Here is a 19983-nt window from a genome sequence, read left to right as displayed (position 1 = left end):
CCTTGCATCTATTTGGCTGTGTGTGTGTGTGTGTGTGTGTGTGTGTGTTCACCTCACAAAGCTCAAATTTGAGAAGGCAGGAGTGAAGAAAACAACAACTTGGGTAAAATCAAAGCTATGAAAAAGGAGAAATTGCCTTTTAGTAACTGAAAAGTCTTGAAGGTTGAAAGAAATTAGCTTAACTTCAACTATAAACAGACAGGCTGATCAAAGGGTAGTTCTATAAGAAAAAAGTCCAATTTCAAAGACTGGCCAAGTTATAAACTTGGAAAAGAATAACTTCCAAATTACTGGAAGGTCAAAAGCTACCAATTAATTCACTTTCCTTCTCAGGAACTCCTACCAGTTTGAGTAATCTAGGCCTTTGTCATATACTGGTCTTATATTACCTAGACCTAAGAAGGCTACTTGTAGACCATTAAGGCCAATTATAGAAGCAAGGATCTGAGACCCAAAGTGAATTGTCTGAAGGCACACAGCGGGGTAATAAACATTCAAGAACTGGACCCCAGGTCTCTCAGATGCCCAGCCTCAGTGTCCTTGCCATGACCTCATGCTGCCTCCCAAGGCACTTCCCCAATCACATCTTGGCCAGACTTGCCAGTTAATCACTGGGTCTTGCCCGAGTATTCTCCTTGTCCCCCATTCTGGAAGATATACAAATGGGCAAGGTCAGGAAGGCAAGTTTGCCAATGGAAAGAAAAGATAAGGCAGCAGAAAGGCTGGGAGGGAGATGAGGGGTGGAGATCAAGAAATACTGAAAGTCCTTGGCCCATGAGCACCAAGTACAGTGGGAAAACTGGTTTCTAATCAACACCCCAGTGAATGACAGGGAAGTGTTTGAATAAGGAGCCCAATGAGCAAAAACAACAAGATCTTGACAGGGGAAGATGACAGGGCTTCTCTAGAAAATAGACATCAGAGAAAGAATGTATATCTGCAGCAGGGAGTGAACCATAAAGACATGCACTGAGGTTGCATATTCATTTGCAGAGATGTGGGGCTTGTGCACCAACACATCACATGGAGACAGGAAAGGAGGAAGCTTGGTAAAGAGAATAGACCCTGAATAGCAGAGTAGGAGATCCAGATTCTAGTCTTGACTTTACTGTCAATAACTATGTGTGTATATATGTTTGTGTGTGTGCATGTGTGTGTTTGTGTGTGTGTGTGTGTGTGTGTAAGAGAGAGAGGAATAGACAACAGACAAACAGAGACAGAGAGAGACAGAAACACCTTGGGCAAAAATCCCACCTACCTCAAACTCTTCTTTGAAAAAGCAGGGGTCAGACTAAATGGCCCCTGGGGCTCTCTCTCATATCATATACTTCCAACTTATAAGAGCCAAAGCCAAATGATTATGGGAATACAAGTAAGGTTATGAAACAGATTTTGCAAAAACCACTAGATCTCCTTCAAGTCCCCCTCAAACTTCCCTTTCTGCATTAACTATTATCCTAAAAGAAAGAGGCCTCCAAGAGGAATTCAATCTGATTTGGAGCAGGAAGACTGAACCCACTGTTTCCAGTGCGTCCAACCTTCAGAGGATTCCTCTGGAGGAAAATGTAGTTACTACATGATCAGAGCAATACATGCAATAAAGTGACATATTCTCAGTTACATATTATCATATTACATATTATCAAAAGACAGGATTCCTAGTAGGAACAATACCACCAGATGCAGACTGGAAAGGAAGAATATGGCATAGTGCAAAGTTTCTTAAACTGTGGTTCACAGCCTCATATGCAGTCTCATAACTGAATGTGGGGATTGCAAAATTTTGATTTATTATCAGTAAATGTTTCATTGGTATGTCTATTTTATATACCAATATACTTGGGGTCATGTAAAAATTTCTTGGACAAAAGGGGATAGGAATCCTTTTTGCAATTCCATTTGTAAATGGGCAAAGTTTAAGAAGTTTTTAATAGTAGATAGAGAGCTACCAGGTTTGGAATCAGAAAGATATCAATTCAGATCCCCATTCTGACAGTAGTTAGATGATCCTGAGAAGTCACTTTACACATCTGAAAAATAAGAATAATAATATTTGAGGTACCTGCCTCAGGAAGGTACTTGCTCAAATGAAATAGTTTCCATAAAATATTTCACAAACTTTAAAGCACTATACTGGCTGTCCCAAATTTCTTAAGGTAGTTTTAAGCTTTAATGAGCTCAAAAGTGCCCTAAGCCTTTGGGAATACCCCATATAAATGGCACTAATTTATTTTATTCCCCCAGATCTGTGATTTCATCTGTATAAGGTAAGGCATTCTCTATAATAATTAAGATGACAGCTTTCTCTGCAACGCAGAGGGAGTTTCTAGGGTCACTGAAAGGTCTAGTTATAGGCAGTAAGAATCAGAGGAAGAACTTGAATCCTACTCCACAGCCAACTTTCCATTCAGCATGCCTCAATGTATCTTAAATGTCAGCTATTGTCAGCAAAATTCCTGAGAAAAACATGGGGGTGGGAAGAGAATGGAATTATACAAATACTAGGGATAATCCCTCCCCTGGGAGGAATTATGGATACAAATCTATTTATACATAATCTCTGACAGCAGGTTATTGAAACAAAAGGCAAGGTTGGCTCCAAGATGATGGGAAAAGAAAGCAGTGTATTGAATTCTAGGCATGAGTCTCAAGGGATCTAAGTTCCCTTCCTTCTGAGAGAGAAAAAGAAAGAGAGAGAGTTCCTGCCATAAATCTCCCCAATTCTCAAGCCAGTTGAACAGAACTGTTTCTGTGAAGTGATAATATGCCTCCTCTTCCAGATCCATCTGGCTGTTAATTATAAGGATCATAGAATTAGAGGTGGGGGGAGAAGGATTTAGAGGAGCATAGATTTTTCAGCTGAAAGTGACCTTAGAAGTCATTTTTCTCCCATCTCCGTATTTTATAGATGAGAAAAATGCAGAGTGAAGAAGTTAACTGAATTTACCAGAGTTCCAGTTATTAAAGTACACAGTTTGAATTTGAACCCAGGTCCTCTAATTCCCAATGCAGCATCCTATGATCTAACTGCTCTCATTGGGCACACTCAGAAGATGGACTCTGCTAATCACAAAGGAACCAAGATAAGTCCATTTCTTTTTCTCTGAGTTCAGGAACAGTACTAGATGAAGAGGTTTTTCTCTGTTTCTCCTCCCTCAAACGTTTGTTCAGTGATTTGAAAACAGGTTCAGTGCCATTTAATAACTGTATGACCAATAACAAATGACTTCAACATTCAGGTTCTCCTTCTTCATCTGTAAGATGGGAATCAGGATATTCTATTTAACTGCTAGAGCTGTGTAAAGCATTGTCATCTAGTCATTTTTAGAATTAAATAATAATTAAGCAAACAAATAGTTATTAAATACCTAATATATGCCAGGAACTCAGTGAAAGGCTGAGAATATAGACACAAAAATGAAACCATGCTGGCCATCAGAAAGTTTATAATAGCTGACAATGATATAGCATTTAGTGCAGCCCCTGTTCCTTACAGGGGAGGAAACAATCTTAGAGAAATTAAAAAACATACCTGCCATCACATAAGCAGGGATTTGAAGTCAGACCTTCCTGACTTCAACTCTCTACTTACTATTCCCAATGGCCTTCTTTAGATACCAAAACTCATTTGAACGTCACAACTCCCCTATGAGGTGGGTGCTATCATCATCCCTATATTACAGACAGGTAAACTGAGGGTCAAATAAATAACCCAAATAAATAGTTAAAGTGTTAAAGGACTCAGACCTGAAATCAAACTCTGTCTCAGATGCTTAATCCCTGTGTGACCTTGGAAAAGTCATCTAACTACTCAGTTTCCCTATCTATAAAATAAGAACAATAATAGTTCATCCTTTAGAGGGCTGTTGAGAAGATTAAATAAGATAATACATGAAAAGTATTTTTCAAACATTAAAAGTGCTACATTTTTTTTGGTAGGGGACTACGTAAGACCAAAGATTTAAAGGTAAAAGAGACCTAAGAAGCCATTAGTACAATCTCTTTATTTTACATATGAGGAAAATGAAGCTCAGAGAGATTACTTGACACAGATAATCGATGTTGGAAGCAAGGTTTTGAACCCAGGACTTCCTAACTCTTAGCCAATTATTCCATGCAGCCTCTTTTAGATACCGTGGCTCATGACTTTCATAAAAGCATTGTGAAGTGGGTGCTGCAATCATTCCAATTTTACAGCTAAGCAAACTGAGGCTCTGAGAGGTTAAGTGATTGCCCATGGCCAGATAGCTAATAAGTATGGATGGTAGGATTCAAAAGCAGAGCTCTCACATGCAGGAGTATTCTTTCCACTACCCATTGTTGTCTCTAAGGCCTATATTTTCTTGGGGAATCTACATCCCCAAAGCCTTGCATTGTGCTCAATCTTCCTCCCCAAGTAAAAAGGCAAAGATCCTAAGAATCAAACGTAGTCCCTTAACCACAAGCCCTTAGGAGAATTGAATGGTCACAAAATCAGATAGGTGAAGAAAAAAAAGTCACCCTCCCTCACCTGGACCAAAAAAAAAGTCTGTGTTCTGATGAGCTGAGGAGAATTCAGACATTAAATCACCAGGCAAGACACTCTTTCCTGAACACCAATTTCTGCAGTTTAAAACCAACTATCCAAAACAATTGCATCCATAATTCCCATAAGCAGACCTTGAAGAAAAAGACACCTACCCAGTAGAAGAGCAAGAGGGTCAAGGGAGCCTCAGGCCACAGCTAAGTAGCTTGTGATTAAAGAGCACCATGGAACTTACTGGTCTGCCCTAAATATAATTTCAATTAAAACAGACACTGACTCACAACCATTCCACTGGCAAAGCCTTTCCCACGCATTATCTTCTTGAACCTCTTCTGAGGCAAAACTGTAATAACCCTGCAGCTCTGATTAGCTCCCATCTTACATGCGAGGAAACTAAGGCACAAAGAAGTTATTAATAACACTAGCTAACATTTACATAATGCTTTTAGATTTGCAAAACAATTGTTGGTGGAGTTGTGAACTGATCTGGCCATTATTGAGAACAAGTTGGAATTATCTCCAAAGAGCTGTCAAACTGTGCATACTCTTTGATCCAGCAGCATCACTAGTATAATCTCAAAGAGATCATAAAAGAGGGGAAAGAGCCACATGTACAAAAATGTTTGTAGCAGGTTTTTTTGTGTGATGGCAAGGAACCACAAACTGAGTGGATGCCCATCAGTTGGGAAATATCTGAACAAGTTATAGTATATGAATTTAAGGGAACATTATTGTTCTGTAAGAAATGATGAGCAGGATGATTTCAGAAAGGTCTGGAGAGACTTGCATGAACTGATGCTGAGTAAAATAATCAGAATCAGGAGAATATTGTACACAACAACAACAAGATTAGTGAAGATCAACCATGATAGACTTAGATCTTCTTAGCAATACAGTGATCCAAGACTTGGGATGGATTATGTGATCTGCATCCAAAGAAAGAACTATGGAGACTGAATGAAGATAGAAGCATACTATTTTCACCTTTTTTGTTTGCTTTTTCTTTGTCATGGTTTTTCCCTTTGTTCTGATTTTTCTTTCATGACTAGGGTGGAAATATGTTTAAAATGATTGTACATGTATAACCTATATCAGATCGCTTGCTGTTTTGGGGAGGAGAAGGTAAGGGAGGAAGAAAAAAACGGAACTCAAATTCTTACAAAAATGATTGTTGAAAACTATCTTTACTGTAATTGGAAACATAAAACACTATTTTAAAATATTTGCAAAGCATTTTACAAATATTATTTCATCATACCAATGAGGAAACTGAGGTAGACAGAGGTAAAGTGATTTGTCCAGGATCATACAGCTAGTAAATATTTGAGGCTGGATTTGAACTCAAATTTTCCAGACTCCACATCCATCACTCTGTCTATTGTGTGATTTGGATATCTAGGATTAAGGGACTTGTCCATGGCCATATAACTAGTAAATGTCAGAGGTTCTCTAACCAGTCTCTGGTGCTTTATCCAGTGTCTTGGATAACTGAATTAAATGAAATAATTATGAAAGAAAAGTCCAAGCAGCAAATATTGAGTTTTATTTTTTGCCTTCCTTCACTTCAATCACCAGAAGGAACAAACTCACTGAGAGACATTGTTTCAAGGCCAATGAGACAGTGGATGCCTCTAGTTTAAGTAGCATTCAATGCAATATCAGTCGATCAATTAAGCTACATTTATTAAGAGTCTATTATGTGACAAACAGTAAACCGGCACTAGTCAAGAGATCTGAAATCATAAGAGAATAGATTAAGAGACAAAAAGGACTAGAGAAATCATCGACCTCTTCATTTTTCCCATGAAGAAATAAACAATGCATGATAAGACTAGGATTCGAAATCAGATCCTCCTACTTCAAATCTGGGACAATAAGTCATTGTGTGACATTGGATAAATCTCTTCTCTATGAATCTCAGCTTCCTTATCTATAACATGTGGGAGTTGGACAAGAGATCATTAAAGTCCCTTCCCAGTTTATCATTCTGAGATTTGGAAACCAAAACAGGTCTAAGAGCTCACATCCAGACTGAACCTCAGTAGGATTCTGCTCCCCCCACTCCTCACCCCTACTGCTGTGGTTTCTTCTCTAGCCTTTTAAGGGCATGACTGAGTAAGGCCACTGTCCAAGAAATGCCATTCAGTGCTCTCTCCAAAGTGAAACTGCCCATGAATCTATCTACAAGTAGAGTTAGAAATTTCTCCCCAGTCCCTCACACACGACAATGAACACAATGCCCTGATCGCAACAATCCATTTGACATGCCAATGTGAAGGACATTTCACTGCAAGCCCATCTCCTCTGCAGGTCAAGCCACCACCTGACCCCTACACTCATACCCCAGAAGGAAATCTAGGAGTAAGCTCCCCAGCACTCTGTTTCATTCAATAAGATACAGCCCCAGACTCACACCCAGAATCATCTGACATCAGCCACAAGTCTCCGGGTCTCTCTCTGGATAAGGATAGATCTTGAGTTCTTGGCCACTCTGGACAAGGCGATCAGATCAAGAAGAACTCCTCCACTTCTTCCTTTTGGTTCCGAAGCACCGAGAGGGGAACGTGGTGAAGGACGAGTGCCAGCCAAGTGCGACTACCGTAAGTCCCAGACTCACAACTTGGCAAAACATTTGCCCCTGCCAAAGACAACAGGGCTCAATGGGGTAATTCTCAGTTCCCCCGATTTCCTTCTCATTTAACCCGGGCTACTGTTCAAATAATGTTTCTGATCCTATCAGCAAAATGACTTCATCCTCCATTACCTGGAACTTCTTTTGTTCTAAGGATTTACTGTAATTCAGGACTGTACACTATGAACAATGAAAGCAGGGGAAAGGAATTCAGATTTATTTTATAAACTCAGCCAGGCCCAGAGAACGGAAAAGTCAAATGGGAACAGGTCACATGAACCAGTCACTGGAGAGACTCCAGGAAGGTACCTAGATGGACCCATGGGGGAGGGAAGGTCCTTGTTACAGCAACAATGAATCTCCTCTAGGAAGCCTTTCAGGACTAATAGGAAAAGAAAGAGGAAGTACATTTCTCCTACCCTGTCCTGTGCCTAAGGTTCAAATCCCACTTCAGACACTTTACAAGAGGGTGACCATGGGCAAACCATCCTCAGATTCATCTTGTATAAAATGCTGGGGTTGGAATCAGCAGCCACTAAGGTATCTTCCAATTATTGATGGTCTTATAACTCGTCCTCATTGTCCCATAATGTGCCCTTCCACCCTTCCTCAACCCACACAAAAGCTAAGCACACTAATTTCTGTACAATAATCCCTCACTTATCTGTATTATGAGAGAATGAACTGTTCCACACAGATGAATTCGCCAAATAATTGAAGCAGAACTTTTTAACAGCCAAATCACTTTTGTATTTGACCCATGAATGAAAACAAAACTTTAAAGTACATTTCCTACTTTCTTGTTTTAAAAAAAAAAGTGCTCTGAATTCAATTTGATCTTTTCTTACTGACTTGGCTGGAAGAAGGGAGTGGAGTCATCAATTAACAGATTGCACTAGAATATAGCAATACCTTAAAGGCCCTCTTATTGCTACATTAAATTTTGGGGATTCTTGTGTCTACTTTTTTAAAATTTCCTGTTTTTTATTTTTTTATTTTCTTTTTAAATTCTTTTTGTATTTTGTTTAATTCTTCTCTCACTGTCAACTGCCATCACTTTTTCCTACTGTCTGTTAAGATTTAGCTGGTCTCATCCTTCTAATATGCTGCTATTAAATTGTTATGGCTAGGAAATAGGGTAACCATGAATATTAGACTTCTATGTAAAATAAGAATCAATTAATTCTGAATGAGAACCTGAGGTACTCCCCAATGACTAAGGAATATGACTTCTAAAGCACAGACATCTTTAACATAAAAAGAAAACTTCTAGCTCTCAGAGAGGAGAAAAGGTAAGTGACACAGGAAGAAATATGGGCAGTAGAAAAACAAAATCTATCAATAAAACATTTTAAGGCTTCTGAGTAACTGACATAGCTCTTTTTTAGATTTTCAGGTATATTCCAAATTGAAAAGGTTACCATATCAATTACTTCTGGATAAATAAATTGTGATCAGTGTTTTTTTTCTCCCACAGGAGAATTTTCTCATGTCTCAAATCATCTCTTGTAGACAAAGGCACAGCTATATACAGTATATGGATAAACCTGCCTAGCCCAGCCCAAAGACAAGTGGGGAAAAAATCTCAAGTCAATGTCTTCCTTTGTCTGGCCTCATTGACTTCTGTGTCCCACAGTGGGTTGGTCTAAGTTTGGCAACTAGAAACCAATCAGACTATCTCCTGCATTGCCAGGGTACAGGGGACAGTGAAAACACCCAAGAGTAAAGTAGAAGTTGAAATTATGCCAACCTTATTAATCAAATACAACAGTAGTCTCTACTTATAAGAGAATAGGCTTGCAGGCTCCACCGATTTCTGTGTGTTTCTGGTAAAACAGGGGTCAACTATCATCAGACTCTAAGGAGTACATATTGCATGGAGGTAGAAGGGATTGAAAGGCATCCCAGAACATAGATTTTTCTAACATTGAAGATTAGAGCTAAGTGATATCATAAGACAGAATGTGATTGTGAGGGTTAATAATAGTATTAACAATAACTAACATTTATGTTGTGATTACTATGTGCCAGACACTGTGCTAGCACTTTATAATTGTTATCTCATTTGATTTTTCACCTTGGGAAGGCAGGTGCTATTTTTTTATATATGGAGAAATTCAAATGAATAGAGATGAAATGACTTGCCCAGTGTCATACAGCTAGTAGATGCCCGATTCCAGATTTGAACTCTGATCTCCCTGATTCCAGGCCTGGCTACTTAACCACTATACTACTTTGCTGCATTTTTCTGGTTATCAACCCTATATCCCCAACAGTGGATTTTCCCTCATCCTCCCAATTTAGCATTAAGCCCCCCTTCTTTCCATCATTCCAGTTCCCTTATCTACAAGCAATACCTCTTCATACCTCTGGTCACAACATTCACCTATGGAATATTACCAATTCTCCCAAAAAAGTCTCATCTCCTCTGGGAAGTCTTCCCCTGCTATACAATCTTTGTGACTCTCTACTTTTCTGGTGCATGTGTTGTAAGAAACATGGCAGTGGCTCTGGAGTCACTGGTCCTCTGCCACCTTATACAAACCACTTTTCCCCTATAGGCTTAGTTTTCTCATCTGCAAAATGAGAAATGACCCCAAGAAGGCATCTTCAAAATTCATTCCAGTGCTGACTTTCTTAGTTATAAGGTCCAATTTTCTAAAAGTTTATGTTCTGAAATTTATTCCATCTTTGATAGTCTATAATCAATCAGTCTCTGGCTGTGGTATTATGTAACTGACACTGTTCAAGGTGATAAAAATACAAAAGAAAATGTAGATAGATTGGATGGAGAGATAGACTGAAAAATGAATGGATAGATAGATTATATGGATGGATAGAGAAAGATAAGTAGGTAGAAAGACTGACAATCAAAGAATTAGAAATGTAGATTTAAAGGTAGATGGATGGATAGGGAGATTATATGGGTGGATGGATGGATGGATGGATGATAAGCAGAAAGTTAGTCAGAAAAATAGAAAGACAGAGTGAAAGGTAGATGGATAGATAGATTAAATGAATGGGTTGATGGTGATAGAAAAAATAATAGATAATCAGAAAAAAGAGAGATATAGATAGATAAATAGACAGATGATTTATTGATCACTGCTATATAGCAGGGTCTATACTGAAGACCAAGGAGCCATCAAGATAATTCCTGTTCTCAAGGAGGACATATTCCAAAAAAAGAAAAAGAAAAAGAAGAAAACACTGAAAAGTAAAATGGAGAGGATGGGGCAGCATGACTTGGACAAATATGAACAATCTCTTTTTGTGAGAAGCTTACATTCTGAGTAAACAAGAAAGAACCAAGATGGCTTTGCTGTCATTCCTTACACAAGGCTGCTTCATCTCCTTTGTCCCAGCGGTCCCCTCTGTCCTTTTATCTTTGCTCTTTAGAAGTCCTAGCTTCCTCCAAAGCTCAACTCAAGCAGTACTTCTGGTACAAGCTTTTTAATGATGCCCCTGCCACCTTCAGCAACCAATTTCTCTCCCTTCCCATTATCTTGGATTCATTTTGTAGCTATTTTATACACGTATATGTGTACATATGTATATGTGTACATTTCATATATACATTCTCCCTCCACAACTCCCCAGGAGAATATTAGCTTGTTTGGAACATTAACCATTTCATTTTTTTCTTTATATCTCCAGTGCTTGGCTCATAATAGGTATTTGACTAATATCTATTAAGGATTGATTAAAAAGCTTAATTCTGTCCTTTCCTCAACTGTCCTGTTTTTTGAAATGTCCATGTATGAGTTTTGCCTCCAACAGTTAGACTATATTGAGAGCTCCCTGAGGGCAGGTCTTCTTTCTGGATGTCCCCAGTGCCCAGCACAAGGTCTTGTGTATACTAAGGACCCAGAGTGTATTTGCTTGAGAAGTTGGCAGATTTAAAGCAATGATTGTCAATCAGATTTTAATGTTTAGATGTGGTTTTGAGAATAGACAGATTAATCTTTGAATACCCTGGAATCAGCAATTAGCATCCAACATATCAGGAAATGAATTGTCATAGCCATTCATTTTAAAAAAGCTTATCAGGTCTCTTTAAGGCTCAGCTGAAATGCCCCTCATTCAAGAAGGTCTTTTCTCTTGAAACACTTATATTTATTTTCTGTATAACTTGTATATATTTATTTATGCCCTTGGTGTATCATTTGAGTAAAGTGTGAATTTCCTGAGGGCAAGAACTATCTTTTTAGTGTTTGTCCCCTCAGTGCCTAGTATAGTGTTTGGCACCTAAGAGCTATTTAATCAACACCTATTGACCAATTAATTAAAATCACAGCACAATGATTCTCTTTTTTCTCTCTTGGCTCTACTCCATTAGCCATCCCCATCACAGCTCAGGATCTACTTCATTCTGCAAGATCACTTCAGTCCTGGAGTTCGGCTCTAATGCCCTTTGCTCCTGGGGCTGTTCTCCTACAATCAGAAGGCAGAGAGTTCCACTCAGACCCTCCACTCAAGGAAGCCACACAACTTAGCCATATCTTAGCTGTACTCTTCTGGATTTATCTATCATGTCATCGATAAGGAAACGTGGTATCTTCCTCCTTCCTTCCTATTTAGTTTCCTTTTGTGGTTATCTTCACCCTTTAGATTATCAGAAGTTCCTCAAGGTCAAGAACTGGCTTTTGTTTGGGATTTTTTTATTACTTATTTTGGTTTTATTAACCAAAATAAATAATATTTTTTGCTCAACTAAGCTTAGCAAAACTACTTAGTCTTTAAATGCTTAATAAATTTTTATTAACTAAGACACTTGCATATAGTAGATGCATAATAAATATCTTCTAAAAAGTTCTATATTAGAAAGCTATTCCTCATTTTCAAAGAGGTCCAACAATATGACTGGTGGCGTTTTGACTTCTTGTGAGGGAGGGTCAGTCCCACTTTCTCTTCTTGAATCATCAAAGACCAGTATCAGGACAAAGGTCAAGATGCCTGATGATTGTTTGGGATGCAAAGGGTAACCTCGGAATGGCTGATGCCAAACCAAGCTCTAACTTCTCTACAGAGCCTGTTTCAGTCATCTTCACAGCCTTGGAACAAATTATTCCCATCTGCCCATTTCACCAGGGAAAGTCTTCATATGCTACATATTCATAGCCTAAGTCATCCATGGGTTTGAGGACTGGTTGAGTAGTCCATCTGGTAGTTTACCATGGTGTGCACACTACAGCTTCTTAGAGCCATAGGTGAGAGTTGGGTGCATCAGGTGGACATCAAAGTTGGATTAGCAACCCTCTCACTAAGTCCTCCTGAACATTCAATACTCCCCACTAGAAAGATATAAAGAATGCAGTTGCCCTGCAAGGTTTACTGGAGGGGGAAAACACATGATCAAAGGCTGAGAAAGCCTTTTGGTTAGCATTGAAGGCCAATACAGAAAAGGAAAAAGAAAAGAGTAAGCATCTTTGCTGCAAGGGAAAGCATGGGTGTATCCTAGGAGGTCCTGTATGTTCAGAACAGGACCATGGTAACTATGGAAGGCTGTCAACTTTGGGATCAGAGGGGCCTTTCCATTTCAACTGGCTTCCAGAAGTTCCAAGGCTTCATTTCAGGTAGATTAAAAGAAGAAAGCAAAACCTGCCTCTGAAGAATTTTGTCTCTTTACCTTCTCCTTTCTCCAGAGCCTCTTTTTAACTGATCTCTGCTCAGTGCTAACAAAAAGAGTCTCACCTCATTTACTCAAGCACATCTTCTACCCAGAGACTACACTGCTATAATCAGAGAAGTATATAAAATGGTTGCTCCTGCAGTAAGACCTCATGAGTTTGGACTATTGGGAGCAGTAAGAATTAGTGACAAACCAGTTTGTTTGTTTTAATATTGCTTTAGTCTTTACTTTCAGGTATTAAGAGGACCACTGGACTAGAGTCGGCCTGTAGAGGTCCAGCTTTAATGAATAGACAGCGACCCTTTATAATGAACACATCTTTTGTTTGTGAGTAAATGGGTACTTTGAAAATTCTTGAGGGGGCCTTGAAAGCAGTCTGTTCTCAGAAATGGTTTAGCTAGTTCTCTCACAATAGGTTTCCATTACTAATTTGATCAACAAGCAAAAAGAAGGCACTAATTCTAAAGTGAAGAGGATAGAATGAAAGGGTTTTATTTTATCTTATACTAGTACTGCGGGCCAGGAGTCGAATCCCAGCTCTCCATTTACTAACCTTGTGACCCTGGCCAAGTCAATTCTGCTCTGAGTTTATGTTCATCTGGATAATGAGGGTATTGTGAAAGATGATCTTTAAGGCCCCTTTGGGCACTGAACTTCTAGGACCTGTTTATCTTGGCCATTGTACTCAGGAAAGCCACTCTAGGAAATCCACTTTGCAGATTTCCTTCAAGGGCTGACAAGCTGACCTTCACTAGTCATCATAAATGTTTGTTATTAAGGAAAGGTTTCCTGAAAAACTTAATGGCATAAACAAAATTATAGAGAAAGTAAAGACTAGCCAGCTTAAAGGGCTCAGTGGTTTTCAGTGGCTAGATTAAGAGCTGAAGTGACCTTTAATAAGAAAATCTTGGTTGTGTTAATGTTAGTAACTCAACAGATACAGAGCACTTTATGATTACAAAGAATTTGACATGCCTTGATTCATTAGATGCTCACAACAGCTCTGAGAGGATAATAGTGCAATCACTGCTATTTTCATCTCACAACTGGAGAGAGGGAATAAGCATTTATTAAGTTCCCACTATGTAAGGTTTTCTCAGCAGAGATACTGGAAGGGTTTGCCATTTCTTTCTCTGACTCATTTTAAAGATGAGGAAACTAAGGCAAATGAGATTAAGTGACTTGGCCAGGGTCACACAAATAGTGTGTGAGTGAGTGGTGCAGGAGTTGAATTCAGGAGGATGAGGCTTTCTGACTCCAAACCCACTATTTTATCCACTGCATGTCCTAATTGACCTGAGGCATAACAGTGCACCTACCTTCTAGGGTTGATATGAGAATCAAATGAGATAATAGTAAAGCATTTACTAGCCACTCTATAATAGGAAATCTATAAATATTATAAAACAGAAATAGCATCGGTGTCAGGAAAACCTAGATTCAAATCCTGCCTGACATATAACAATCGACAAGTCAAAAACTCTGAGGATCTCAGGCAATTCTCTAAGTTAAAGTTCAATAACTGAGGTGCAAGAAGGAAGAAAGTTTTCATATTAGATATCACTTATATCCGTGAAACCATAAGTCTGAACCATAAAAAGGAGAGGGGGAGGACAGATCTAAGAAAAGCATGGAGCCCAAGATGGGTGGAATGTCCTGTTGCAAAACGGGTCCATCCCCACCCACCAACTTCCTTCCCTTCCCCAATAGTCCCAATAGTGCCAACTCTCATGCATCTCCTTTTAAGGAGCGTTTGGTTTTCGGCAATCTTACTAGCCCAGGAGCCACAAGAACATCTACCCAGGTACAAGTGCGGGGTGGTACAATGGAGAAAGTGCTTAATATGGAGGTAGAGAACCTGGGCTCAAACTCCAGATCTCTGCTGTATTATGCTTGGCCAAGTCATTTCATTCCTTTAAACTTCATTTCCTCCTCTACAAAACGAAAGGATTGGCTGAGGGAAAACCTAAAGTCCTTTCTAGCTCTTGAGAGACCTATGAGACATCCTCCCCCCCCCCACACACACACACACACACATACACCAGGTGTGTGAGCCTGGCCAAATCATTTAACTGCTAGTCCACAAACAGCTCCCTAGGACTGATCTATCAGTAATCCATTATATATTCTGCAATGAAAGCTCCTTCTATGTAAAGAGTACTGTGCATTTCATCATGAAGCTGAAACTTTTCCTTAGGGAAACTTTTTGACAACTAGCTTTATATATATATTTTAAGAATCTCAAAAATTTACATGTTAATTTATTTGATCCTCACCACAATCTTATGTGTTAGGTACTGTTACTATCCCCATTTTACAGATAAGGAAACTAGTATTGAGAATGGTCAAATGATTTGCCCGTGAATCACACAATTAATAACTATCTGAGGTAGAACTTGAACTCTGATCTTCCTGACTTCCTGACCCACTTAGTCATCTGGATGCCTCAAGGTAGGTTAAGATAATCTCAAGGAGGTCATCTTTCCTGGCGTCATTCCCCAGTTTATGCAATGGACAAATATTTAGCCTCAACAAGTTTTTAACAGAGATTTACTCTTAACAAACTAACAGGCTAAAAGGGGAGATTTACTCTCAATGAGTTTACAGCCTAACAAGGGAAATTTACCCTTAACAAACTTAAAATCTAATAGGGGAGATTTACCCTCAACAAGTTTACAGTCTAATAGGGGAGATTTACCCTCAATGAGCCGGCAGTCTCATAGGGAAGATTTACCCAATGACCTTACAGTCTAATAATGAGAGATTTACCCTCAATGACCTTACAACCTCATAGGGAAGATTTGTTTACAATCTAACTGAGTAGATTTACCCTCAACAATTTACCCTTCCCAAATGGGGAGATCAAACATGAACAATAAATATAAGAAAAACAAGAATGTGAGCTAAACAAAGGAGAAGTCCTGAGGAAGTACTGTGAGAAATTTCAGGTCTTGGAATAAGACTAAGAATGGCTTCATACAAAATGTGGCAGCTCACCTGAGCCATGAAGAAAGGGATTATTTCAGGAGAAGGAATCGAAGAAGGGGTATCCGGCAGAGGCCTTTCTGAGCACAGAGGGACAAAGCAAGCCCGGACTAGGAGCTGGGATGAGGATGTGGAGAATGAATAGTCTTGTTTGGCCAGAATGAAGAGAGGCTAAAGGAGAGGAAGCATGAGGGAAATAAGACACATGCACTCCCTTATCTACACCACTCCAGTTAAATCAGCAGTCCTGGCACACTTATACATGCCTACCAACCTCATCTTTTTGGAAGTTATTAAGTGCCTGCTAGAGGTAGCTAGAAGGCTTACTGAGCCCTGGGCTTGGAGACAGGAAGGCCTAAATTCAAATCCCACCTCAGATACTCACCAAGCGGTCTTAGGAAAGTCACTTAGCCTATTTTAGCCTCAACTTCAAGGTTTCCTTCAAGTTCTAAGACTATGAATCTATGATTCATAAGCTCTGCAGTAGAATTAAGGCATTATCAAACATCCAGCGATAAATAATACAAAATTCCTGTCCTCAAAGAGCTGATAATTTATGCTCAAAGCACCGTTCATGACGCTGAAGAAGAAAAGGATAAATAAAGCAAGTTCCTTTCCCTCAAGGGGTCGATATCTCAAAGAAGGGAATAATATATGAGGAAAAAATGTCAACGTATATCATTGGAAAAGAGTAAAGCACAAGGCTATGAGATCCAATAAGGGATCCCATTTGTACTCACCCAGCAAGATGAAAAGCATCAGGGAAGGCTTCCTAGAGGAGGTGACAGCTGAAAAGTAGAGATGACATCAGCAGGCAGGGAAGGGAAGGAGGGCATTCCAGGAATAAGGAACAATGTGAACAAAGACAGGGAGGCAGGAAAGAGTGGGATGTGTGCAGAGGACAGCAAAGAGCCCAGTTTAGCTAGAACATGGCGCATTTGAGGCGGAGGCGTGTGAGCTAAGGCTGCAAAGGTGGGTGGGAGCCAGATTGCAGAGAGCTTCAAATGTCTTGCTGAGATATGTGGTCTTGATTCCTTAGATAGTTAGTGGGAGCCAAAGAGGGTTTTAAAGCATGGAAGTGATGTGCTAAGAGCTGGAACTAGAGGTAAGCAAGATAGACAGTATCCTGGGGTATGGCAGACAAACAGATAGAAGGGACATATGTTAATTATTATTTTAAGATTATAGATTTTCCTATCAGAAAACTTGACTCTCAAAGTAGGTAGACATTTATTTTGGGCTGTCAAGTCACTCAAGGCCTCTAAAGAAAAGCTATGTTGGGCTGAAAGAATGCTAAGACTTGAAACCATTAGGACTCAAATTCAAATCCCACTTTTCATATTTACTACTTGTGTGATTTGTGAGGAAATCACTTAAGTTCTCTGGGTCTCAGTTTGCTCATCTGTAAAATGGTGATAATAACCACAGTACCTCCTCAAAAGGGATGTTATGAAACTTAAATGAGATTGTATATAAAAAGTACTTTGTAATATTTAAAGTGCTTTATAAATAACACCAGCTATTATTATCAGCAAGTAGACATCAATACATAACAGTCCCAATTTCCAAACACTTCCCAAATGCCTCTTCCTTTTACCAGATGGAACAAAGTCAGATCTTGAGCACACCATTTTTCAAAGTTGTCATTCTGTGATTTAAACCCTTTTTAAAGAATAAATTTCATTTGTATTTGACACCAATGACACGGGATCCCATGGTGAAACCCAATGTGCATACTACAGAAATAGGAGGAGTGACATTCATGCAGATGTAATAAAATATTAATAATTCATAATATTAGTATAATGTGAAGATACCCTGGATTTGTCAGCAGGCTTGGGTTCAATTCCTGCATCTCCTACTTGCCACCTGTGTAATTTTGGCCAAATTATTTCCCTCTTTCTGAATTTTGATTTCCCTTTCTCTAAAATGAGAGGGTTATATTAAATCAGGAGGCTTAACCTTTCACTGGGTCCTGGATCCAGCTTTGACAGTGTGATGAAGCCTATGATTCTTCATCAAAAATCGTGTTTTTAATTGAATAAATTAAAATATATGAGTAAAACAAAACCAACTGCATTCAACTACAGCTTTCAAATATTTTTTTTAAAATATAAGGACCTTAGATTAAGATTAGATTAAGAACTCCTGCATAAGATGATCTCCAAAGCCTCTTGTACTTCTAAATCCAATGACTTTCAAAACATTTTAAAGTAATCCATTGGAGGCAAGATGAGTCAACAATTGGAGTCATTAAAATTTGGATGCAAATCAACCATCATACAAGCTAGACACTAGCTATGTGACCTTAAGCCTCTATTTCTTCGTCTGAGAAATGAGGGTAATAATTGTCCCTTCCTCACAAGACTGCCCTGAGGAACAAATAAGATTATTGCTGTGAAGTACTATTTTCATTATTGTTATTATTAGAACTTTCAATTTCTCCTTCCCCGATCCAATCCAATCCAACTAGAATGCATTAAGTGCCTTTTTGTTTTGCCAGTTAATATGCTAAGTGCTAGGATGGAGCCCAAAAAACAATAAAAATAAAAAAATAAAATAAAACAAAGCCCAAAGTGCCTGCCCTCAGAGTTGTAACCTGTAAACAGGCAGATATGGGATCACTGGTGGAAAAGGAAGGGAATACTAGGAATTTGTCCAGCATTAAATAGTGGGGAGTCCTTTCAAGTGAAGAGGTCCTGAATGGTCACTGAGGATCCAAGTTCCTCTTCAACTCTGGGATTCAGTGAACCAAGGCAGATATATCAAACTGTGGGAGTCCAAGACCAAAAAGTCCTTGGAAAATGTTTAATAAAATAAACACAGATAACATTAATTTCTTACTGACTTAGACACCACTAAACTCAGGGGATCGGCAAAGGCTTCCAACAGGAAATGGCATGTGGGATGAGACTTAGAGGAAACTCGGGATTCTCTGAGGCACTGAGGGAGAGATGTCACTAGACATCATGACTAGGTTGTGCAAAGGCATTAAAGATTGGGTATGGAACACCCTGAGTGCAGTGAACAAGTAAGTTAGCTGGCTTTAGAAATGCTTTTACTTTAACCCAATTTCCAAGCCCAACATCCATGTTTATGTTCCCTATTTCGGTATTTGGCAAAAGAACAAGAAGGAAATTGAGGCAATTATGTAAAAGTTTTGAAAACACCCTGGTGAAGCCCAATCATAGGGTAAAAACTGAAAGGGTAGCAAAATGAGAGGTGCCCAAGTGTGAGACTGTCGGTCTGACTGTCTGAACCTCTCCCTCCCTCTCTCTCTTTCTCTGTCCGTCTGCCTCTCTTTCTCTGTCTCTCTCTGTTAATCTACCTCCTCCTCCCCCCCCCCCCTCTCTCTCTCTCTCTCTCTCTCTCTCCCCCTCTCTCTGTCCGTCTGCCACTCTCTGTGTGTCCATCTGCCTCTCTCTCTCTCTCTCTGTCTGTCTGCCTCTCTCTCTCTGTGTCTGTCTGCCTCCCTCCCCCGTCCATCTTCCTCTTTCTCTGTCTTTCTGTCCATCTCCCTCTCTCTCTCTATCCATCTGCCTCTCTGTGTGTCTGTTGGTGTCTCTGTGTCCGTCTGTCCCTGTCTGTCCGTCTATCTCTCTCTGTGTATGTATGTATCTCCTTCACAGAGTACAGAGGAGATTGAGTTCATCACGATTTTTCTTACTGATTTCTGCCCTGTGTTCTTAAGCACCCGACCGTCCTTTGTATGATTCATGGCAGACTGACCCTTAGCCTAACACATCTCCTTCCTCCCAGTCACACTCATGCTGCACCTTCCCCACTACTGGGGAATGAGCCTATCTTGCCCTTTTCTCATGCCCACCATTTACATGGTGTTATTTACAATGTTGATAAGTCTTTAAAAAAATCAGCAATCTGGCCATTCCCTAATGCATGTTCCCCTGCAGCAGCTCTGTTAGACAATACCAAATTAAGCCTTCCATTGAGCTAGCAAGCTTCATTCAATTGTAGATCCAGACTTGATTCAAACCCAATAAATTGAGACCCATGGGTTCCTTTGGCCCACTCAAAGACTCACCCTTCAATGTTTCCAAGTTAGAAGGAGGGCTTCAGAAACAGGAAGACAAGATTCATAGCCAGGTCCTTCTCAGGGGATTGGAGTCTCTTGGCTTCAGATCTAAAAGAAGAATCAGAACAGAGGTTAACCATATTTCCAGAAAAGGTTCCAAGGGGACAAACTTATTC

The 19983-nt window shown here is 39.5% G+C and overlaps 1 protein-coding gene across 9 annotated transcripts in view; it reads right to left on the bottom strand.

Annotated features, from left to right (window-relative positions):
• ATP2B2 (ATPase plasma membrane Ca2+ transporting 2) overlaps positions 1 to 19983 on the bottom strand; it is a 647176-nt gene that overhangs the window by 367346 nt on the left and 259847 nt on the right. For 8 of the 9 annotated variants that reach the window (XM_031955187.1, XM_031955098.1, XM_031955145.1 and 5 more), the window contains one exon: positions 19817 to 19915. The gene's annotated coding sequence lies outside the window, so the exon portion shown is untranslated. Of the gene's footprint in view, positions 1 to 6938; positions 7164 to 19816; positions 19916 to 19983 lie in introns of all 9 variants that reach the window. The other variant, XM_031955103.1, reaches the window with a different exon arrangement.

Source organism: Sarcophilus harrisii, chromosome 1, assembly GCF_902635505.1.
Source record: "Sarcophilus harrisii chromosome 1, mSarHar1.11, whole genome shotgun sequence".
Classification (NCBI taxonomy): domain Eukaryota; kingdom Metazoa; phylum Chordata; class Mammalia; order Dasyuromorphia; family Dasyuridae; genus Sarcophilus; species Sarcophilus harrisii.
Note: the sequence above shows the minus strand (reverse complement) of the source record. Positions and strands in the feature narration are given on the sequence as shown.